The sequence below is a fragment of the Myotis brandtii genome, unplaced genomic scaffold (assembly GCF_000412655.1).
Source record: "Myotis brandtii unplaced genomic scaffold, ASM41265v1 scaffold71, whole genome shotgun sequence".
Taxonomy (NCBI): Eukaryota; Metazoa; Chordata; class Mammalia; order Chiroptera; family Vespertilionidae; genus Myotis; species Myotis brandtii.
The window spans coordinates 5,535,198-5,560,689 of NW_005370787.1; positions in this window are offsets into that span (position 1 = coordinate 5,535,198).

Sequence of the window (25,492 nt, forward strand, 5' to 3'; positions counted from 1 at the left end):
TTATGAAAGGTAAAGTCACATAGACAAGTTAAATTCATCAGCAGTCGTTTAATTCTAATGACTAAAAAAACTGTGTCAAGATGTCAATTCAGTTTGCCCAAGTTAACAAGGAGGGGCTCAAACACTTAATGTCATTAATTCTAAACTGTATATTCCCCACATGTTAACTTTTCTGAAATTGTGATATATCTTCCAATTGATGGAATCTCAAAGTGGACACTGATCAGATGAAAGTGATGATGTGCTATTGTGTGTATGTACTCAACCTGGCTGTTATTTCTGGCTGCATGACAAGAAAACTAAAACCCTCAAAATCTCAATCATATACTATAGGGACCTTAATAGGATAGTGTCTTAGTCCATTTGGGCTGCTATAACAAAAATATCATAGTCTGGGTGGCTTATAAACAACAAAAACTTATTTCTCACAGTTTAGAGGCTGGGAAGTCCAACATCAAGGCACAGGCAGATTTGAAGTCTGGTGAAGACCTGATTCCTGGTTCACAGATAGCCCTCTTCTTGCTGTGTCTACACCTGGTAGAAGGAACCTGTATGGTGCTCCACCCTCATGACCCAGTCACCTCCCAAAGGCCCCACCTCTAAGTACCAATACTTTTGGAATTAGGTTACAATATATGAAGTTTGGGGGGCACAACCATTCAGTCTATAGCAGAAGGTCTTGATTGTTATCTTGATTGTCAACATAAGTTTAAGAAAGCACCAGCATCAAAACCTGTAGAATGTCAGAGGCTTGTAAGAAAACCCCAAAGACAATATTTGGACATATTTTTAGCAGCATCACCAATGCTCTAGATGGCACAGAGAACGATATTTTATGGGAAGACAGAGTTATCAGTGACGGTCGGAAGTGATCCAAATGAATAAGATCCTCACCCAGCTGCATGACTCAGTGGTTGAGCAATGACCTATGTGCAGGTTGTGGGCTCTATCCCCACTGGGGGATGTGCAGGAAGCAGCCAATCAATGATTCTCTCTCATTGATGTTTCTATTGCTCTTTCCCTCTCTTTTCCTCTCTGAAATCAATAAAAAATATTTAAAAAATACACAAAAAACAAAACAAAACAGTAAGATCCTTTGAAGTTTTGGAATTCCTTTACCAATTTTTTAAATCTATTTTCTTTTTTCATGAGCACAAGAGAGTGAGATATAAATAGCATTATGTGCATATGTAAACTTAACTTTTTTCAACAAGTATAAAATAAAAATTCTAAGTTATAAGAAAGGACTGTCAGTTTAATTGTCGGATTAAAAAAAAATAGCTGTACAGGAACCAGTGGTGCATCTGGTAATGACTTAAGTTTAACAAAATGCCATTCACCTTTATAGACAGAAGCTAAAAGGAGTTAGAGGTGGGGAGGGTGACTATGCAAAAGGCAAAGATTTCTTCTACTTTTTTTTTCTTTTCTGAACCTCGGTTTATTTCTTAATTTCCCTCTGGCCTTTTCCTGGTGCTCTGCTGCTAATGTTTAAATGGAGTATCCACTTCATTAATTTCCAGCATTTTCTAGCACATAAACCTCTAAGGACAGGTCAAAGACTGAACTTCTGGCCACCAGTAAATTAAGTGGATGTTTTTCCTATGATAGCATATGCCTGGAAAGGTTAGGCTTTGTTTTCATGAGTTCTTATCTAATGCAAAATAAACTTTGAATTTATATTTCTTGTCTTTTTCAGTCTAGAAGGTTTTTCTGTTGTAATTCCTATTATTAAAAGAAGAGTATGAGGCCGTATGTAAAGATTTTTAATGTGCAGATTGATTTAACTGTAAGTTGTCAAAAAAACCCACCCACATTACAATGAAAATCTTGTCAAATTTTCAGTTTTTAGCCACAGCACATTAAGTAGGACAATTTCATTTTATATTTAATTTTTCTTGAATGTCACAGTGACTAACACATTGGTTTTCAGATTCTTTTAATTTTGCTTCTATAATCTGAATAAAACTACTCCACTGAGGCCAGTTCAAATGTGCTAACATGATTAATAGAAACACAAATCTTAATTTCAAAAGTATTGGAAAGTAAAATGTCTTTGTTGATGTTTTCTGTAAATGTTTTTGACATAGCCAGAAAGCATATTTTTAAATAAACTTACTACAGTCTAAAGGTTAAGTGAATGAGCTAAGATGCACAGTACCTGGGTATGAATTCCAACTGCCACTTTTCAATTGATTTTAGCAATGTACTCATTTTCAATGTTCCAGGGTTTTCTCATGTGTAAAATAGATGTTTCTAAGATTAAATTAGTATCTTAAAGGGGTTTTAGGAAGATTAAGTTGAGTTCATACATGTAAGCCACTTAAAAAATACCTGTTACGTAATTAATAATCAACAAAATGTTTATTGTTATTAATCTCTAAAAGCTTTCATATACTGTTCTTCCTAACAGTGGCAGCTATTTTTCAAAATTCTTTCCCTTGTTTCTTTAAAAACTCTACTACATTACCACAGTTTTTTTCCCCAGATCAACTGATTTTTAAATTTTCTCCCCAGTGTAACTCGGTTCTTTCTTATATAAACCAACTTAGATTTTTATAGGCAGAATTCTCAATCCATTATTCCAGTTACCCAATGAAAGTCTGGAGTCCAGCAAAAGTCTGGAGCAGGTAAAGTATCGTTCTAAGAAACAAAGTGGTAGAGAGCTGAGATTGGGAGGTTATTATGTTCATTGTGGGAGTGTTTTCAATTCAATTTGTAAGTGTCATATAAATGTATAAAATAGAACATGAAGTCATTTAGCCTCTCATCCAACGATTGAAAATATATGCTGACAGATATTTTTAACAATTAATGGAATGAAATTCAATGAGTCAAGTCTGGACTGGAAGACAGAGTGTTTTATTGATTTCTCATTGAGCCTGCCAAAGTACTATTCTTCTTTTTGAGTACAGTTGGGTAACACATTTAGAAATGACCTACAGGAATGTTTTGAAGGTTCATTGTCCAGAAATAAATGTTAGTACTTTAAGAAGATGACAAAAATATTTACAGTATATATTTTAGTAACATATTAGGTCCAAATACAATGGTATGCTGGTAAATGTTTAGCAGCTGTGTCCCCCGCCCTTCTCACCCCAAAGAGCATCAACCCTGTTTTCTGGTTTCCATGGTATAAATACTTCTACTATGGCTAATTTCAAGGTACCAGTGTAACATTGCTGAGAAGAGTTAGGAAGAGATATTAGTAGAACATCATTATAGGTATTTCCATCATAAATACAGGGTGTCCCCCAAAAATGTATACACACTTTAACAGCTGAGAGCTCAATTTTGAAAATGGAGTGTATTTTAATGAACACTGCCTTTATAATTATTCAAAGTGTGTATATAGATTTTTTGGAGACCATACATATAACAAATATAAATAGCCTCAAGGACATAGATAATAAGACATAAAAGGCATTAAAATAATTAGGAAGAGATGAGTTTTGAGTATTTACTGCCTTTGATTTTAATGAAATTTATTTAATTTTAAGTTTATATAATTTATTTTTTGATAATGGCTGTGCTTAGTGACTGACTTTCAAACTTCCTGAAAATTTAACAATGGACTCTTATGAGCTTATATGTATTGGCTCTAGCATATTACTCTGTATATATGTTATCTGATATTGTTTGTTATAACATAGGTAAAAAATAGTGAAGCTTAAACTCATATGATGTCTGCCTTCCCTCTCTCCTTTCCTTCCTCCCTTCCTCCCTTCCTTCCTTCCTTCCTTCCTTCCTTCCTTCCTCTTTCCTTCCTTCTTTCCTTCCTCTGTCCCTTCCTTCTATACTTCTCTTCCTTCTTTTTGTTCTTGGTGGTTTGCTACACACATCAAGGACTTGAATGGGCAGAAGTCAGTTTGGACAAATAATAAAGTTACTCATTTATGGTGTTGACATGGGGAAGGAAATAAGGTTACATTCATTAGGATTTTGTAATATACACTTTCATTATATTTTTTGACATATGTACATATCTACCTATATACCTAGATACAGTAGAAGATCTATTTTTGTTTCTATGAAAAACAGGTTGAATGCTTTGGAAAGACTCTAAAGATGAGTCACTAAAAAAGGGTTTCTAGGTCTGACCAATAACTGTGAAAAAACTCAGATAAGGAATATCAGCTGATGTTTTTTGTTTCTGATCGTGTTGCTAGTAGTACATTTATGTTCTTAGACCACTTTAAAAAATAAAACTGATAATTTTAGATAATGAGTTTCTGAATGTGGAGAGTAATAGCTTGTTAACTTATAATAAAAACAAAGAACTATATATAAAGAAAGGCAAACAAATATGTGTGTATTTATGTTAAAATAAAATTTAATTATTTCTAATGATTATTTGCTTGAACTTCTTTTTTCCCCATTAACTAAAAGAAACTACTGCTCCATTGTTTCCAAAAATTATGTTCACTAAATTTTAAGTGAAATGGAGTAGGAATGTTGTAAGCCAAACCAGATCATTAATAGCCTTAGATGTGTCTCTCCATACAATTAAATTTGACTGACTTCAAGAGAAAAAAAGAATGACTATAGTTAGCTCACCTATTTTGTTGAAATTATTACACAATTTACTTATTTTAGAAGCTAATTGCTAATTTCTAACAATTCTTGTTCACATTTTGTTATAGGGTCCAGGCATAATATGTACTTCTAAGGAAAAAAAAAATAAAAATTCTCTTTCTTCCAAAAGTCATTGTCTTGAATGTGATTCTACAGATGATTTTGAGTTTTCTTTGATAATCTTAATGATTATTCAGATATTTTTATTTAAAATTAATATTAAATGTATTAGTTATACATTTTAAAGTATATTTCTTTTTTAGCATAATGAATGGATTTATATAGTTATAAACTAGAATTTAGTAATACTTTAAAAAGATCTTTAATTAATGATTGGTGCTCATTAAAATATTAACAGTAAATATTTTAACTAAATTCTTATTTGATATAGTCAAATGTACTTTTTAAGTAATTTAATTTTATGACTGACCAACTTTCAAGTACTCAAGTAATCAAGTAATACTTTTACTTATTAAACTTATTAAAATGGTATTTGAAAGTTCCATTAAATGTCCAATACTTTTCATTAGCATTTCATTTACACTTTTCAACTTTAAATCAAGAGTTGAAATCAATTATTCAGTGACACATATTAAATTGGAGTTACAAGGTTGTTTTAATAGGACAAATTCTCTTGAACATTACATATCATAAAAACTAAAAGCCCAGATATCTTAATATAAAAATATTAACACCATATGCTTGATTTTCTTAGGCCTTTCTGTACTTAATTTTATATCTTCCTTAGGTTTAATGAATCTTATTTGTTAAATAAATAATTGTATCATCTCAAGCAATTTGGGGGATATTGTCTCAACTGGTTGTGACTGCATAATAACCAGCACATTTGACAGAATATTCATTATACAATCTTGCTTGACAATGATGGGAAATCCTAGGTTGAATTTATAATTTCTTATATTTAAAGGCATAACCCTAGTAGCCCTAGAAGTCTATTTTCCAAGGCTACTCATGGAAATCTGAAATTCTCACCCATGATGCTATATTATCTGATTGGACTCTGCATTTTTTAGCTCTTCATATTTAAATATCCTCCTTTGTAAGTTATAAAAATCTTCAAAATCTAGGGGATTCTACATTCATTTCATATTCTTTTTATCTCTTTGAGGTCATATAACTTTTACAAATATAATAATGATATCTGATTAAAAATTAAATATATCTCATGGCTTTATCTATTTGGCCCAATCATCAAACATCTTTCTATGGTCAGAAAAGCATTTGAGGCTTTCCGTTAGTTTAAACATGATCAGAGTGGTGATTTTATGATTTTACCACCAAAAGAACAGAGTAGTTGCATGCTGAAGGGAATTCATCAGTGCTATTTGTTCAGTCCTCTTTTTCTGATTATGTAAATATTCTATCAAACAAAGTGTCTTCTCTATGAACTTAGATACTATGCCTATGGAGTGAGAATATGAACAGCCTTATTAAATTTTAAACTTCTCTAACTGTAACCACCAGATTGAACAATAATCTCCCTTACACCGTCAGCCCCCTGGATCTCTTTAGAAAAAATTAGTATCATTTATTTCTTATGAAAATATATGGAACATTAACACAGTGAACACATAGATCAAAGATGTTTCAGCTGCAAGCTGAGGAAAAAGCATAAGATGCCTACAGAATGGGTTATGACATGAAACCGTGGGCAGAGAGGACATGGGGAATGAAGGGGAGGAGAGACAAGTCAGGGAATGCTATATAATGTATTATTATTTCAATCCCTCCTTTCTGCATTTTGATGGAAAATGATTTGCGAATTATATGTCATTTTACTGCATATTGCTAGAAAATTTACTACACAAATTATAAATCAAATGACAATCATAATAGCTCAAAATATAGTCATAAATCTTAAAAATGTTCTTCTGAGGTGAGATTTGGTGTAGGCTAGTCATAATATGAGGCAAGAAGGTGGTGGGTCTTACCAGTAAATCTGCTAAAAAAAGTCATTTCAGAAACTCTATCAGCCTACTGAATTTTTGCTTTATCTAGATCTCAAGAATTACACTTCTCTTCCCTGCTACATAAATTGCCCTATTTATTGCTCAATCTCTTGAAAGTATTTTCCAACTAAACTGTGTTTTGTCATGAGGAGAACTTTTATATCTTTGACCATGAAAGATGAAACTGAGTATTTTTTAAATCTTCACCTGAGGATATGTGTGTTTTTAAAAAAAAGTTATTTTAGATAGAAGGAGAGAAAGAGAGAGAAGCATTAATATGAGAGAGAAACATCAATTGCCCTCCACCCTCCACATGCACCCCGACAGGGGTTGGAACCTGCAAGCTGGGTATATGCCCTTACTGGGAATCCAGCCCACAACCGTTTTGGTGTATGGGATGGTACTCCAACCAACTGAGCCACCTGACCAGGGCAAAACTGAACAATTTAAGTCAAAAGCTTTTGACATTTGCTTTCAGGAAAGGGTTTGAATTACCATAATTCAAATTATTCTTTGCTAAATAGTTTTGCTTGAAACAAGCTTCAAAAATATGAAAATCAATAACAATTAGCTTTGAGGAACATATGACTTTTTAAACCAATATTTTCACTTCAAAAAGGTTTTTATTGATTTCAGAGAGGTAGGGAGAGGGAGAGAGATAGAAACACCAATGAGAGAGAATCATTGATTGGCTGCCTCCTGCATGCCCCCCACAGGGGATGGAGCCTGCAACCCTGGGCATGTGCCCTGACCAGGAATCAAACTGTGACCTCCTGGTTCATAGGTCGATGTTCAACCACTGAGCTATGCCAGCTGGGCCAGTATTTTTTCACTTTATAGTTGTCTTTGTTATTAACATCTGTGTTAACATCATCTACTCATCTGATGGATGGGTCACAGCTGTAGTTACTAGCTTAGGAAAGAGGATGGTCGCCAGTGGTCGGCAAACCGCGGCTCGCGAGCCACAGGCGGCTCGTTGGCCCTTGAGTGTGGCTCTTCCACAAAATACCGGCTCTTCCACAAAATACCGACTTCTGCACAGGGGCCATGAAGTTTCAATCGCACTGTATGTGCGCGCCCCCACGTTGTATTTTGTGGAAGAGCCACACTGATTCTAGACCAGTGGTTCTCAACCTTGGTTGCACATTAGAATCACCTGGGAATCTTTTTAAAATCCTGATTTCTGGGCCTCATCCTCAGGAAATTTGTTTCTTTGTTATGGGGTGGGGCCACAACATTAGTAACAAAGAAACAGAATTTCCGGAGGATGAGGCCCAGAAATCAGGATTTTAAAAAGATTCCCAGGTGATTCTAATGTGCAACCAAGGTTGAGAACCACTGATCTAGACTGAATATAGGTTTCCTTGTACAAAGAGAGTGAAATGCTAAGTGAACATGAGATCATTATTTATGTCTGATGACTAGAAAATTCACACCACCAAAAGGTCTCATTGATCAGCCTGAAACAGATGCAGGGCTTAAGACAAAAGCACAAACAAAAGATAAAAGCACAATTGTGTGTGGTGTATGTGTGTAGAAATTGTTGTATTTTATGTTGAAAACAGCTAAAAGTCAGGTGAAACTATTACAGTAAAATTACTTCGACACTACCTTAAAAACAACAGCTTCCCATTAATAGGCAAGCAAAATATTTTCTGAGTAATTTCTCCTCTTCCCGTCCTAAGCTAATACCACTCTAAACTGACATTGCCCCTTTATTTCATAGTTCAGTCAATGGATATATTTATAGTTATTCATAATGCAGGCCACTGTCTTAATGATGATCTATGTATCCAACACTTTATATAGGCTAAGGATCACAAAATTATTTGAGAAAAATTGATAATTAGGAGAGATCTGCATTATCAAAGTGAAACATTGATCAAAATATAAAAATAACTATGACAATTAAGGATAAAAAAAGAAAGAGAGGAGAATACTTTTACCGTAATTCAAATTTCAGACAAAAGGAATAGTCAATTGTGGAATTACCTGAAAAATTATTTTTATAAATTAATTTATTCTGTTAGTTTAGGCTTTGGCTTTATTGATAGTTTACATTATTTTCATATAAATTATGATAAAATCCAATATATTTGTATTTTAGTAAAAGCGACTTTTGGTGAAAGGAAGCCTTATATTTTATTGTTTTCACATTTTTTTAACTTAACTTTTCTTTTGGGTTATCACTGAATCCAGTTGTCTGTTGTGGCTTGAATTCATGCAGTGAAGACTTAACTGTGCAGCTCTACTCAGGTGTGAGATTAATAATGGAGCTGGGTTTGTTGTGTGGCCTCTGATTTGCTTCCCACAATTCAAGGAGGGGTCAGAATTATGACTACTGTTAACATTTCTTTATCATGGATTTGTGCACCAATCAAATTTACTCAGAGCTTGGATCATTAGAAGTAATAATTTAGGTTGTTCTTCATTTTGAAATTAAGAAGACAAATTGATTGCACCTTGTCAAATCATTTCAAAACACTGACTGACTTTAACAGGTCCCACTTGATAGCCCTGTGCATCAGATGTGATGGTGACAAAAGAAGTCTACAGTTGGGAAACAAATAGAGCCATTAAAAGATAGTGACTAGGATGAAAATCATATCCCCAACTTTCCGAGAAAAATTTTCCCATTTCCCATGAAACATAAGCTAACATCCAATTTTCTGTGACTCATTTACTGCACTAGAACACTTACTAGTGGATTCAGCGCTGAAGGCAGGTCAGTGACATTGATAGTAAACACATGAGAGCAACCATAAATAACCTTTTGTGTTAAAAATAGAGCCCTTTTATTTGAATATTATGTAAGAAACTAGAGGCCTGGTGCATGAAATTCATGCACGGGGGGTGTCTCTCAGCCTGGTCTGAATTCTCTCACAATCTGGGACCCCTCGGGGGATGTCCGACTGCCACGGGATTGGGCCTAAACCAGCAATTGGACATCCCTCTCGCAATCCGGGACCGCTGGCTACTAACTGCTGGCCTGCCTGCCTCATTGCCCCTAACTACTTGTCTGTCTGTCTGATTGCCCTTAACCACTCACCTGCCTGCCTGACAACCCCTAACAACTCTGCCTGCCTGCTGATTGCCCTAACTGCTCGCCTGCCTGATTGCTCCTAACCACTCTGCCTGGCTGCCTGATCATCACTAACTGCTCGCCTGACTACCTGATCGCCCCTAACTGCCTCTGCCTGCTTGCCTGATCGCCACTAACCCCTCTGCCTGCCTGCCTGCCTGCCTGATCGCTCCTAACTGCCTCTGCCTGCCTGCCTGATCGTCCCTATTATACTCTGACTCATCCCCTGCTGCTGCGGCTTCATCTGGAAGGCTGTCCAGAATGATGTCTGGAAGGTCGTAAGGTTGTCTGGTCTAATTAGCATATTACACTTTTATTATTATAGATGTCTAAAGTCTGCTGAGAAGAGTATACAAAAACTGAATCAACTTAATGGGAGTAACATCATTTCAAAAAAATGTTTTTGTCTATCTGACTTGTTTTACTTTAAAAAAAAATCCTCTCACTTGTGGTATCCTTTGAAGTAGAGAAATACAGCTCAACAAGTCTACTTACCACAATTGCAGTGGGTTTTTATTGTTGTTGATTTTGTTTTAGCTTATGTTTCCCCAGTGAGAGCTATTTCAGTAGGTTTTACTATTAAATCAGGTCAATGCAGAGCTTTTCCTCTAGTGAGAGAGAAACATTTTGATTGAAGATCTCTTTCAACCTTGAAAGGATCAGTTAAATTTTACCCCCGCCAATGGCTTTATTGTCTGTGTTGCCTTGAACTGTGTTTCAAACAATAGGGCCTCTGCTCTACTTTTAAATCTAGTACTTTCTAGCGTGTGCTGCTTTTGTTTCTCCTGCAAGGAAGAGTGCCAAAAGCAATTTTTAAAGTAATCTCATATCCTTGTTTTTGGAGGGAAAAAGTAAATACATAAATATAAAACTAACCGTAAGTATTATCATTATTATTTAACCTTCTGAGAAACATACATTTCAGTTAGAAAAAAATAATCTTTTTTCTTGGGGGGGAGGGGGAGCTTGACACCTCATTTTTACCTTTATACAGAATTCACTTGAGTAAAGGCATCATGATTTTATAATTGATGAAGGGGACATGATCTGTAAGATATGAATGTTAGGTAAATCTGTATTCTCTGCTTCCAAAACTGGTTTTCATTGAATGTGTTCATTCTAGCAATAGTAGCATAAAACTCCTTTTCCCTCTCCAACCTCATTAATCTCTCCTGAATGCAATCACCTGAGATTCTATCATTGGAGACTTTAATTCTGCCTTTAATGTTTTCAATGCCACCATAATTTCTCAAATTTTTGTCGAGAAGAAAATTCCTCAGAGAAAGTTAATATTTTAAATGTTATCAGTCATTTTTACTTCTATCAAAAATAACTTTGGCTCCATTCTTGAGATTTGATGTTAATCAAGGAGGAAAAATCATGCCCAGTGGAGAGTGGGAAAGACAGGTCTATGACTTAGCATACAGAAGACCAGTATTTCATTAGTAATTTTAATTGATTGCAGCCAGGAATCTTAAGGCTTTCTATATAATTGGCATATAGCTTGAATGTTTACATGGAAAAAAGGTTTCCTCTTGCCCAGATTGCAGACTAGTCTTAAGATTTAGAGTACGGTAGCATGATGTTTCTTAATTAAAAGCTATCTGGGTGGCACTAAAACAGAAACTTCAAATTATTAATACCTGGTATTATTTTTCAGTCACTTATGTCTCCTAGTTGGGTAGCAGTGAATCTTCCATTTCCACCAGAAGATCCTATGAAGACGATGCCTGTTCCATACAGCTGATCCTAATTGGAAAGATCTAAGAAGGTCTGCCTAGGGCAGAATCAGAACAATTTATAGCACTAGTCATGACCTCTCTCTCTCTCTCTCTTTGGTGACTTGTTTTCTTTTTTTTTAATTAAATGTATTGGGGGTGACATTAGTTAATGATTATACAGGTTTCAGGAGTACATTTATATGATACCTGATCTGTATATTGCATTGTGTTCTTACCACCTAACTTCAAATCATCTCTGTCACCATATGTTTGACCCTCTCTACCCTTTACTATCTTCCCACCCTCCCCCTTACCTCTAATCATGGCATTTCTAATTCTTGTGGTACTGTTAGCAGTGAGTTAGTCTGAACCTTGGTTCAGCAATCTTGGTACTTGAGTTTGGCTTGAAAGAATGCAGAGCCAAGGAACTCAAATTATAAGGAGAAGTTTATTTAGAAAGTTACAAAGGTAGTAGAAAGGCCCTTGGAGCTTCGGAGAAAGAGGGGGAGAGAAACACACTTTGAGAGACAGAAGAGGGAGGAGAGACTCTGGTCTGCTACAGAAAAAGAGAGAGAGCACGCGCTGGGTCCTCAGTTCTGAGATCCCATCCGCTTTATAGGTGTGCCCCCTCCTGGTCTCCATTGATTGGTTGGCACCAGGGGTGGGAGGTCATAGGTCAATGCACCTGGTCCTGAAGTCACTCCATCTGATTTTGCTGCTTCTCTGGGCCTGGAGCCGAAACACAGCTGAAGTCTAGATGTCACATTCCAGGGGTTAATACTTAAGAAAATGGTCATGCAAGGTCTTGTAGTTCCGCCCATTGCTAGGTACCTGGAGCCCTCCACTCTGGTAACCCTCTGCACCTGGCCTATCATTCCTATTCTGCTCATGCCCATCTAACTACCTACTACAGTACTTGGATCTTTTTTCTAACGTCTCTTTTCTTCCTGGTTGAAATCATGCATTTTCATTCCTTTAAATACTATATTGTGCTGATGATTTTTAAACTAATATCTCAGCCAAGACATCTCCTCTCATCTCCAAGTTCATATACAGACATGTCTAGTTGGCCATCTAGTAGGCATCTTCACATGAACACACCTAAAAGAAGACCCCGGATTCATACTTCCACTCAAACTTGGTATTCTCTCCCTTTTGTGGGTTTCCCATCTTAGTAAATGCATTAACTTTTACCCAGTTTCTCAAGCCAGGCACCTAAAAGTCAGCCCTGGTTCATTACTTTGCTGAGTCCCATCTCTACCAGCTAATCTTTTAGTAAATGCTGTTGGATCAAAGAGCGCTACTTTTCATTGTCTTCACTACAATAGCCCAAATTGAGGCTGTCATAATCCCACATCAGAGATGTTTCTATGGGCTTCCAACTGACCTTCCCACTTCCACTGTCTTGTGTTTTCTTTTTTCTTTTCTTTTAAGCTAAATTAGATAATGACCCCTGCTGTTCTTGGAATAGGTGTTGCCCTTGGAATAAAATCCTCATTCTGGTTTCAAGACTCTGCATTATCTTGCCACTGCCTCTTCTCCAACTTCATCTTCTGCCAAACTCCTCTCACTCACCAGTCCAACTTCACTGGCTTTTATTTTCAGTTCCTTGGACATTCTAAGTACATTCTCACTTTGGGAACTTGGCACATGCTCACTTTGTTGGGAAATATTTCTTCCCCACTTTTTGAATGGTTGTTCTTTTTTTTCTTCTCACCTTTTAAATCCTTTTATCTGTACACAGAAGTCCTGGCTGACCACCCCATCCTTATCCACTTATTACATCTACCTAAGCATAGTATTTATTTCCTTCACTATGCTTTCCACTAGGCAAAAAACACAGGAATTCAAAGAAGACATGTGTTATTTTTTTTTCCTTAATCCTCACCTGGGGATATTTTCCCATTAATTTTTTATTTATTTTATTTTTTTAGAGAGAATGGAAGGGAGAGAGAGAGACAGAGATAGAAACATCAATGTGAGAGAGACACATCGATTGATTGCCTCCCACACGCAACCCGACGTGTGTCTTATTCATTGCCATCAAACAGTGTTCATCATGCTGTCTGGCACTTGACTAATATTTGAGTATTGAATGAAATGAATGACAAATCATCTTGACTTTCCAGTGGCTGCAACTATCCTGAAGCCTGTCTGCTGGCCTCTTTTTATTTTTTAGATCTTCTGCTATTTCTCATTTATTTTCCCTATTGCTTTCTGAACATCTTCCTTTTTGGTTTCCATGCATTATCTTGGACTTTTGTTCTCCAGTTTTGAATCTATAGTGTTCATCTGATCAGTCTATTTACACTTATTGCGAACACTTTAAATGAAAGGAGGTCTGTTGGACACTGCAGGGCACAGAACTATGAGAAGACAATAGAGTACTCTTATACCTCTGGCACATTTTTGGAAATAGGCATTAGGCAGAGAGCAAGGGAGGAAAGGGAAGCAAACAAGCAACAAATACATTCAAATAATATAAGGGCACAGGGCATATAAAGAACTACAGGGATTTTGAAATGCCTCCCCACATTCATTGTTGCTGACATAGTATAGAGTCCAAATCCTAGATTTTATGGATTCTAGGACCCAGCTTCATGGTTTTCTATGCTCTAGGATTTGTCAGAAATCTAGAACTGAATATAATAGTCTTTTTTTGTTACTTGCATACATCTTTATATATCCACAAACTTTCTTAAGAATTCTAGCTCATTTGTTCAACTGGCAGTTACTTTGATGAAAAATAAAAGATCTAGAGAAGTTTGTTTTATAATTTCAATGACAGATAATGGAAAAGTCAACTGATTACCATATATTATTAAATATGCTACAACAATGCTGATGTCACCTGAAGATATACACTTGATAGTCATCCATATCAGCAGCAACAATATAATTTTGCATTAAATTATTCCACCCCACCCTCTTCCAAGTAAAATTTAATTAAGATTTTGGAGTCCATCAGTGAACTAACTGCTCTTAAAAATACACACAAAAAAAGAAAAAAAAAGAAAAAAAAGTTCAACCAAAATGTTACTAGTAGGAATGTTAAACCAAAACTATTTCTCTAACACAGTTAATACCTTTTCTTTTTCCTTTTTTAAAAGGAGAAAAGCTCAGTATTATTGTAATTCATTATCAGTTCACATATTCTCTTCGATTTTTCAAATAGAATCTGCAAGAAAACCAGCTAGAAACCTTGGATCCAAATTTAAACCTTGGGACAGTGGTTATCTAAGACAAGTGGAAGTTTAATTGCATAGCAACCCTATTCCAGCAAAAAACAAAAGAACATACCAACAAAAACAAGGCAGAAAAAACCCAAATAATAAATTCTAAGCAATTGAATTCTGCAGTATCAATTTAGTTTAATAATATAAAGAAGAATGCTTGATTTAAACCTATCCAGGTAGAAACAAAACTGTTCTGATAACTAACAAAAAATTAATGGCTAGTATCTTGTGTCCAGTTGATTTAAAACAGGAAGAGGAATGTTTATTTAGCCAGCCATCAGACATATATTAAATACATGGAAGAATCTCCAAAGTTGCATAAGAATGGAGTTTGAGATCAACTCTCAAAGCAATTTATCAGCACAAGTATATTGATATTTTGTTATTCAATTCACATATTTGATAGAACTAGCATCCACATGAAAATGGAACTCACATGAGATGGTATTGGCTTAAGAGGCATAAAAAAGAAATTTTATAATTTATCAAAAAAATATTATAAACAAAAGCTTTAGAAATAAACTCAGTTCCCCACCACCAAGGAATTTAGACTCTTTTTCAGAAAGTTGTGAATGAGTGACTGGTATCCATTTTCATTCATAGACTCTTTTATAAAAGAAACTAGTGGCCCAGTGCACAAAATTTGTGCACATTAAAAGGGAATTAATTAGAGGAAATATTTTAATATTGCTATGTGCCCTTTATAATAGAAGTGTCAGAGATTAAAGAAAATTAGTAAAATGTATGTGAAAATCTCCCTCCTGTCAGAGTCTGGGGCATGCTGTGGGACCCAGAGTCAAGTCCCCGCCCACCCATGTGTACCTCCAAATCACGTGAGACCCAGACCCGGCCTGCCCCACCCCCATCAAGCCCTGCAGGGTGGGGGGTGCAGCCTTAGGTCCCCTGGCCCAGCGCAGGGTGGAGGGCGTGGCCTCAGGTCCCCCGACCCTGGTGTGACGGTGTGATGGCGTGATGGCATGATGACCAATTGCATATTAGCTCTTTATTATATAGGATTCCACAGGCAGCCTTAAATATAGTCATGTCTCTATTTTGATACTCCTTTTTTCTGCTCTAGGTTCTATGTTGTACATGAGGATGTTAACTAATTAGATAATATACGTGGTGGTATTGTGATAAACAAAAAAATTATTTGATAATAATTACAAAGCAATCACTCCTTCTTTCCTTTTTCCCCTAAAGGTCAGTGAGTCCAAGACTGAACCAAATATAGTCCACTCTTTATCCAGGAGAAATGCTCATTAAATTTTACAGAATTACTTGAAATACAGCTCATCACACTGAATACAATAACATTTTGGCCCTGGCTGTTGTAGCTCAGATTGTTGGAGTGTTGGCCCATAAACCAAGGAGTGGCAGGTTTGATTCCCGGTCAGGGCACGTGCCTGGGTTGCGAGTTTGATCCCCAGTCAGGGTGCATTCAGGAGGCAATCCATTAATGATTCTCTCTCTCTCTCTCTCTCTCTCTTCCTTCCTCTCTAAAAAATCTATAAAATCTTAAAACCCCCCACAACATTTTGATAAAACTTTTAAACTCCCAGAATAAAAGAGTGTTTGGAACTAGTGAACTTCAAAAAGAACATATTACTTTAAAAAAATTGATCATTTTGAATTCGAATGCAATATAATGCAATTGCATTATTGTCTTAAAATGCTTTTTGAGATATCTCATATATTTAATGAAGAAATTTGAGAGAAAGTTCAAAAATAATAAAGCCAGTTTTCTGAGATTTCAAAGGCATAAAGTTATGCTAAATGATTTGAGTTATAGTATTTTATTATGTAAAATAGCTATAAATATCATTATTACTTCACTTTCTGGATATTTTATGAGCTCATTGCAATATAATTGAGTTTGGTAGAGTGCAAAGCAAAACAAACATTCTCTGTTACTATACAGCTAATCTTTGCAACAGCTGTGTTTTTACCATTCTCAGCTGCTCCAGTTACAACAATCATCCTTTTAACAGCCTGACACCTGTCTCTTATTATATTTGAGAACAATTATTAATTTTCTTAAATGTCCCATCCCTTTAAGTGCCTTTGCACCAGTTTATTTCTCTGATGCACACTTACATGGTCTATTACAGTAATTCTCGCATTTAATCTTGAGAACCTCAAAATTATTAGGAAGTTAATTGTGCAGGGATCAGAGGGGTTTCTCACTTACAGTATAACTCTGTTAAATGACACAGTTTGCTCCAGCTTCTTGCTGACACTGCAAGGGACTGTCTCGAACAAAGAGTTCAATTACTTTCGCGGTGCTAATCATATATCATTATGTAGAGGCATGAATCCCTAATTCCCAAGCCAGTGCCCGAAGCCGCGTGGCAGCAATAAAGGACACATTCCAAATTCCTCTGTCCACTGCAGCATGCAGGTAATAGCCAGGGAATAAAATAATTGTGTCTACTTGGCTCCGCTCTTCATTAATTTGAATATTTGATGCCCACAATGAATCATGTTCCATTAATTTTTATTCACCCACACAAGATTATTTTGTCAGAATTGATTTGAGATGCATCATTCAAGGCCAAATCTATATTGATACGTTTTTGAGAACTTTTCCTCCACAGCTTAGGGAAACTCACTTTCCGGTCTTTTTGTAACTTCTCAAGGTACAAATAAAAGTCAGTAAATAACACCGAACCACGTCTCACAGGTAAATAATTCCTTGGAGTTAACAAAGCCTGACTGCTCCTTCTCCCCACCCAATCTCAGACATATAGGTTAATGTGCAACCTAGACCATTCTCTTGTTTAGCTTTCCCAAGGTCACTGAAGAAATAGAATCAGAGAGAAGAATATCTTGTTTGTTTCCTAGTCAGGAAAATGGCTTTTATGAAATCTCAGTGCAGGGTGTAACCTCATTAATAGATGCAAAAATAACTCACCAATCACAGGTGATGGAAACAGGAAATCCATGCCTGTGTTTTATAACAAAGGCATTCTTACATTTCTGGCATTAAAAACAGCTTCTTTTACCATTTTCTTTCCTCTCCTCCCATCCTTCTACTCCCCTATCCACTCTGTTTGCCTGGTCAGGAAACTTGTTGCCTCCCTCTGCTCTAAAGGCCTGCAGCCATTTGTTCCATCATCTGCCCAGCTGTGGGGGAGGAGGCAGACACATTTCCTCCCTTTAGTCCTAAGGATGAGTAACTCCCAAACCTGGAAGAGAGTTATAATCAGATTGCCCTTTGGAAGAGAAACATGGATAGCACAGTCCTTACTGTTAAACGTTTTTCTGTTTGTTTGGTTTTACCAAAGCTGTTCAAGATCTTTACCTATTTTTTAAAAATGTATCTTTATTGTTGGAAGTATTATAGCTGTCTCCTTCTTTTCCCCCATTGAACCCCTCCACTCTGCACTCCCCACCCCCGGCAGCCTGCCTCACTATTGTCTGGGTCCATGGGTTAGGCATGTTTTTTGGTTAATCCCTTCCCACCTCTCCCCACCCCCATTCTCTCTGAGATTCATCAGTCTGTTTTGTGCTTCCATGTTTCTGGACCTATTTTGTTCCTCAGTTTATACATGTGAAAAAAATGCTCAAAGTCACTAATCATCAGAGAGATGCAAATTAAAACGACAATGAGTTACCACCTCACACTTGCCAGAATGGCTACCATCAACAAATCAACAAATGACAAGTGCTGACAAGGATATGGAGAAAAGGGAACCTAGTATACTGCTGGTGGGAATACAGACTGGTTCAGCTACTATGGGAAACAGTATGGAAGTTCCTTAAGAAATTAAATATGGAACTGCCATTTGACTCAGTGGTCCCACTTCTAGGAATATATCCTAAGAAACCGGAAACAACCAGAAAGGATGTATGCACCCCTATGCTCACAGTAGCACTATTTACAATAGCTAAGATCTGGAAACAGCCCAAGTGCCCATCAGTAGAGGATAAAACAACAACAACAGTGGTATGTTTACACAATGGAACACTATGCAGCTGTACAAAAGAAAAGATCTATTACCATTTGGGACAGCATGGAGGGACCTGGAGAATATTATGCTGAGTGAAATAAGCCAGTCAGAGAAAGACAAATATCACATGATCTCACTTATATGTAGAACTAGAGGCAGGGGGGAGGGGACAAGGGAGGTTGGCTGGCCGGCCCCACCCCCGATTGCAGTGGGGGCACTGATCGGGGCCCCCATAGGGCTGGTTGGCCTCTGCAGTGCATGTCAGAGCATGTCATTCTGGTTGCTTGGCATATATATATATATATATATGTATATATATATAGTCAAAATAAAATGATGAACCAAATTAACTACCTATTTATACCTGTTTTGTAGACTTCACTGTATGAGTATTGGAGATGTTCTGTAGTTTTAAGCACATCAACTTATTTACAGAAAGTAACTCCAAAAGGAGTTTTCTAATGTAATCAAGCAGTGAGGATGGCACAGTAAGTTTCAAATTATTTCATTGTTATTTGCTATGGGAAATAATTGATATTAGGTGAGAAAATTGATTTTCCCTTTCTTCCTTTTTTCCTCCCTCCCTCTTTCTTCCCTCCAGCCTTCTTCTCTCCCCTCCCCTTCCCTCCGTCCCTCTGTAAAAGCCTTATATACTGCACCAGCTGAATAGTGTCCCCGGGAATTGACGTCTACCCAGTACCTGTGAATATGAACTTATTGGAAATAGGGTCTTTTCGGATATAATCAAGATAAGATGAGGCCGTGCTGGATTAGGATGGGCCCTAATCCAATAACTGGCGTCCTTATAGGAAGAGGGATAAAGACACACCGAGGGAAGACCATCCTGTGAAGACAGAGGAAAAGATTGGAGCAGCATAGCTGCAAATTAAGGGATGCCAAGGCTTGCTGGCCACCACCAGAAGCTGGAAGAGGCAGGAAGTATCCTTCCCTGAAGCTTCCCCGCCACCACCCTGCTCTCACACTTCTTGCATCCAAAATGGTTAGAAAATACATTTTTATTGTTTTAAGCCACCCAGTTTGTGGTAGTTTGCTACAACACTCTAGGAAACTAATAAAATAATCATACACACACACACACATACAGAATAGATATTAACATATCAATATACAGCGTAACCCAAAAAATGTATGCACACTTTAACAGCTGGTAGCTCAATTTTGTTCCCCTTCTCCTTCCCCTTCTCCTTCCCCTTCCCCTTCCCCTTCCCCTTCCCCTTCCCTTCCCTTTCCTTTTTCAATAAAGGGTCCAGTCGTGTGCCCTTTGCATTCCATGTACTTAGCTCCTATACTTTATCAACCTGGTCTTCAGTTGATATTCAATTAAATTTTTTTTCTGTAACTGTTTTATAACTTGCCTGTAAATATAGCTTCAATTGTTATCTATAGTTAACATGCATTCTGTTTTTCAAAAGTTGAAACTATGACATCAGAGTTATTTTCTATTGTTCAGTTCCTTCCACGCATAATGCTGAAATTAAACATGTACTATGCTTCATATACTGGAAACCAGTACTTTTCATACAAATAATCATTTCTGTAGCTATAGCAGATTCTTTTTTGGGCTAGCTGGTAATCTTTTGCCTTTATTTATGTAATCCACCTTGACTACTGTGAGACACAGCTTACAAAAATGTCACTGTGCTACTCTGTAAATATTTGATAATGTGACAGTTCTTCTAAGTTTTAATTATTAGAGCATTACCCAATCAGGTTGAATGCAATGAGATCAGGAACAGCCTGGGATTGGAGAGTTGGTAACGAATTAATCATTACTTGGCTTATGTACACTTGGAATAGGTCAAAGTAGTGATAACTATTAACACTGGTTACATTTTAAAATGGTATACAGATCTTTTAAAAATACCAATATTACACCAATGGAGTCTGAGGCCTGGCCACCTGTATTTTTAAAAGCATTTTAAGTGATTCTGATACAAATGATGGTAAGAATCCTTGGGGCTGATACTCTCAGTAACATCAATGAAAGAAAAACAGCTAGGGGTCCCTTTGACCAAGTCATCAACTCTTGATTCCCATGTACTCCTGACTTGCTCAATCCTCTTTTATTTGCTTTTACCATTGCCTATTTATGAAAATATAGAAAGCTTGAGTTGGACTCATAACCCCTCCAAATCATACTTGCTAGGACCTAGATAATTTCTTGATGTTAGTCTCTATTTCAAAAGGTATTTCAATTTGGCTTTCTTAAATAGCTCATTTGAAAAATTATCATTCTGAAATTTACCCTGAAAATTCTATTAACATTGTTATATATTTAATTAAGTCTCTGAATTCTATGGGTTTACTGTTTGAAATAATGCTTTCTTTTGTTTTTCTAAACATCATATCATTCAAAACTAAGACATTCCTTAAATTCTAATCCAACAGGATACTGTAGTAGATATTATGTTCAAGTTTATAATTTTATAGAATGATTATTGATGGTCACTCATGTATATTGTTGGACAGTGTTCCAGTTTCACCTTTCCCCCCTGATTTTAAAATAAAATGAATTCTTATATTAAAATGTCAAATTTTGTAACTTTGCAATTTTTTTTATGTATACTGTAGTCACAAACCAAAACATATGGTCTTAGTTCATGTATTTTGACTGTTCAGAAAATAGTCATATTAAATGTATTCATTCTCATATTTCTTTCCTAATCCTTAAGAATGTTTTTCTTTTTCTTTGTGTAATAGCATCCCATTCTTTTTGTTTTCTCAATTCTTTTCTTTATTCTTTCTTTCTTTCTTTCTTTCTTTCTTTCTTTCCTTTCTTTCTTTCTTTCTTTCTTTCTTTCTTTCTTCTTTCTTTCTTTCTTTCTTTCTTTCTTTCTTTCTTTCTTTCTTTCTTTCTTTCTTTCCTCTTTCTTTCTCATCTACTGTAATTTATGAATGACCAGTGCCTGGCACATGTCCATGTATTGATTAGTTCTTGCTGTTTAACAAATTCCCCAGAAATGTCATGACTTAAGACAACAATCATTTATAACTGTTTGTAACTGTTCTTGCCTCTCTGGAAGTTGGTGGAAGTTCAATTGATGCAGACTGAGCTCACTTTATGGCTCTGCACAGATTTATGGGATGCCTGGGGCAGCTTTGCTTCAAGCTGTGGGGACTAGGTGGTTCCTTTTCATGTACCTCTCATCCTTCTGCTGGGACAACAGCACCACCTGGGGTATGTTCTTCTCATAGGAATGGCAGAGACAGAGAGAGCAAGTGGAAACACAGGAGGACATGAAGGTCTTGGCTTAGAAATTACACACTTCTACATACATGCCATAGGCTAAAAAAGTTCCAGAAACCACCCATCAAGGGATGCAGAAGTCCACTCTGACCTATGGAAGGCCATGCAAAGAAATGGGTGCAGAAACAAGGCTGGAATTAGGGTTAACAAGTTAATTTATGACACAGCAATACTCCTCATTCTTGTGCTCATAGCTGATATCATTGAGCTGTTGAATCACTCTTTCCTACTGGGCTAAGTTTGGAATTGTTCCATGAAGCTATACCAAATTGATTCACTAATTGAGTAATCTTTCCCCTTCCTTGTTTAGTGTTGACTTTTTTATGTTTAATTATTTCTTTCTCCTTTATATTAATTAAACATTAAAACTGGGTCTAGATTAGGTGACTGGTATAACACATTAATTACTCAACGTATATTTTATAGTTCATTTTTGCCTCCCATTAGGACAAGATTGCAGAGAAGGAGGACACTTCCCTACCTTCTTAATGTTCTGTGTGGCCACTGATTTATGTTACTAGTAAAATATGAGCAGAAGTGACCCATCTTCCAAGATGAGTCCTTTAATTTTGAGACTCTTGAGTACTTTCACCCTTGCCATGTGGTCATGCAAACAAATACTGAGATGGAGGTGTGACGCTGAGCCATTATGCAGAAGACAGGTTCCCCTCAAGCAGCAGTTAGACCCACCCCCACTTGCTTAAGTAAGAAAGAAAACATCTTAAGCTGCTGAGATTTGGGGATTTTTCTGTTACCTCAGAATTTAACCTATCCTGAAAAACTGTGGTTTTGCCTGGTCAGTATGTGGGTTAGAGCGTCGGCCATGCACTGAAGGGTCTCAGGTTCGATTCCGGTCAAGGACACCTTGGATTGCAGGTTCAATTCCCGGCCCCTGTTGGGGCTTGTGCAGGAGGCAACCAATCGATGTGCCTCTCTCACATAAATATGTGTTTTTTCCCCTCTTTCTCTCTTTCCCTTCCTCCCTCCCTTCCACTCTCTCTAAAAATCAATGGAAAAAAATACTCTCAGGTGAGGATTAACCCCTCTCTCCTCAAAAAACCTCCTGTGTTTTCTCAAAACTGGAGCTGAAGAAATGTATGAGGGAATGCAATTTCCTAGAGCCAATTCAATATCTTAAATGAACAAGAATAGTATAGTCCTATAGATATAAGAAAGAAAGACTTCAGTAGGTAAATGAGTATTTTTCAATATTTCTTAGTTCTTTTTCTTATCACTGACTGCAGTTCAAATTGACTGCCTTTGGGAGAGCTTTCATGCTGGTCGCCCTGCTGGTCAAGCAGTAGAAAATCAAAGCAAGTGAGAAGTGTCTTTTAAATGTCAGGCAAAGGAGCATCCTTAGCAAATTTTCTCTTTCTGCTGACATGCACACCTCACTGAGCTGAGGTTTGAATATGGAAGAATTGATTGGGAAGGTATCTTTGAAGAAGTCTATTCAGCCTTTGTTTTACATCAGGTTAATCTTGGAAAGAAACTTAAGATTCAGCTCTTACAACTCTCTGCATTGATTTATCCCTTGACTGCCCTGCAGCATTGATTTTTGACACTTATTTTGGTATCGTGTGAAGTATAAAGTTGTAACTTTGATATACTTGTGGGTATGACAGACAGTGATTTTCTGGTACTGGCAGAGAAATGTTCTAATTCATAAAATATTTAGGAACATTCTTAAGAATGCTCAGGAACATTCATTCTTTGATTCATAGGGGACCCACCAGCTGCTTGAGAAATAACTTGAGTACTACATATAATCAGGATTCAGATATTCAGAAACAGATTGATAGACTGATGGACCTGGAGGTGAAGACAGACCTGAAAGGTTCATGATGAAGAGTTACCCTCATGAGGAAGTAGTCTGGCAGGTTAGGCCAGAATGAACAGATAGGGGTGGACTCCAGGGCAGTAAAAGTTCTGAGTATAGGATAAAGCTGTGCTTTCGTACTCCCAAGCCCAGAAAGTCAGCAATCCTCATGGGCTTTCAGAAGAAAATGATTGAGATAAAAAAGCAACAGGCTATTTAACTGTGGGCACAGTTCTTCTGACATTAACTGCTGTCCCCCAGAGACCAAAAGGTATATGAGAATCACTTCCTTATTTCCCAAGATAGGAAAAAAAAATCACCAAAAACATGGAGATCAGCAACAGCATAGGTATAAAACAAGGAACTATACCAATTTATGGACAGCAAGAACTGAGAACTCTAAAACAAAGTGGCTGCAAAACCCCTGGTGGAAACTCTGATCATATATGAGGCACATCCCTCCAGGCAGGACTCCTAAAGGGAAAGAGACTATACCTAAAAGCCATAACAATGATAAGGTTGAGGTAAGTAGGATATATTGAAACTATCTCTGGAAGATAATTAAGTGTACAATATATATCTTCATTTTATGTAAAATATACATTTTAAATTTTAGTCCAAGATTAACCTGACATAATACAAAGGCTGAAATAGACAAGTTCTCCAAAGATAATTTCCAAAACAATACCTCCCTATCAAACCTCAGCTCAGTCAGGTGTGGAGACAAGGGGAACTTGCTAAGGATGCCCCTTTGCCTGACATTTCAAAGCCACCCCTTTCCTCACTTGCTTTTATTTTCTCCCACTTGGCCAGAAAGAGTGATCAGCATGAGAACTCTTCCAAAGTCCATCAATAAAGCATCCTTCAGAGATAGTTTCAGCTTTATTGAAATTTAAATATTTAGAATCAGGTGTCTTGAACACAAACTAGAATTCTTCTTCTTCTTTTTTTTTTTACTTTTATGTGAACGTTTTAGTAAAATATACAGACATACATACATAAAAGAGGACTAATCATAAATGTAGAACTCAAAGAATTTCCACAAAATGAACACATCTGTGATACCAGAATCCAGATGGAAAAAAAAAATTAGAACATTACAAGCATCCCAGAAGCCTCCTCAGTCCTCCTTCTAGTCAATGTATCCTCAAGATTAATATGACAAAAAAGACAAAAATGTCAGCAATAAATACATATCTATCAACAATTGAATCTAAAAATCAAAATAAATGAACAAGGGATCTAATGAACAAAATAAACTGATGAATTAAATAGAACCCGAGGAATGGAAACATGGGTCAGACTGATGAATCTCAGAGGGAAGGAGGGCAGGGGCAGGAATAGATTAACCAAGGAACTTATATATATACTAGAGGCCCAGTACACGAAATTCGTGCACGGGGGTGTGTGTCCCTCAGCCGAGCCTGCACCCTCTCCAATCTGGGACCCTTCAAGGGATGTCCAACTGCCTGTTTAGGCCTGATCCTGGTGGGCAGTTAGACATCCCTCTCAAAATCCAGGACTGCTGGCTCCCAACCACTCACCTGCCTGCCTGATTGCCCCTAACCACTTCTGTCTGCCAGCCTGATCACTCCCTAACCACTCCCCTGCCAGCCCAATTGCCCCTGACTGCCCTCCCCTTCAGGCCTGGTCCCCCCCGACTGCCCTCCCCTGCAGGCCTGGTTGCCCCCAACTGCCTTCCCCTGCAGGCCTGGTCCCCCCTGACTGCCCTCCCCTGCAGGCCTGGTCCCCCCCAACTGCCCTCCCCTGCTGACCATCTTGTGGCAGCCATCTTATGACCACATGGGGGCAGCCATATTGTGCAAGGGCATGATGGTCAATTTTCATATTACCTCTTTATTATATAGGAT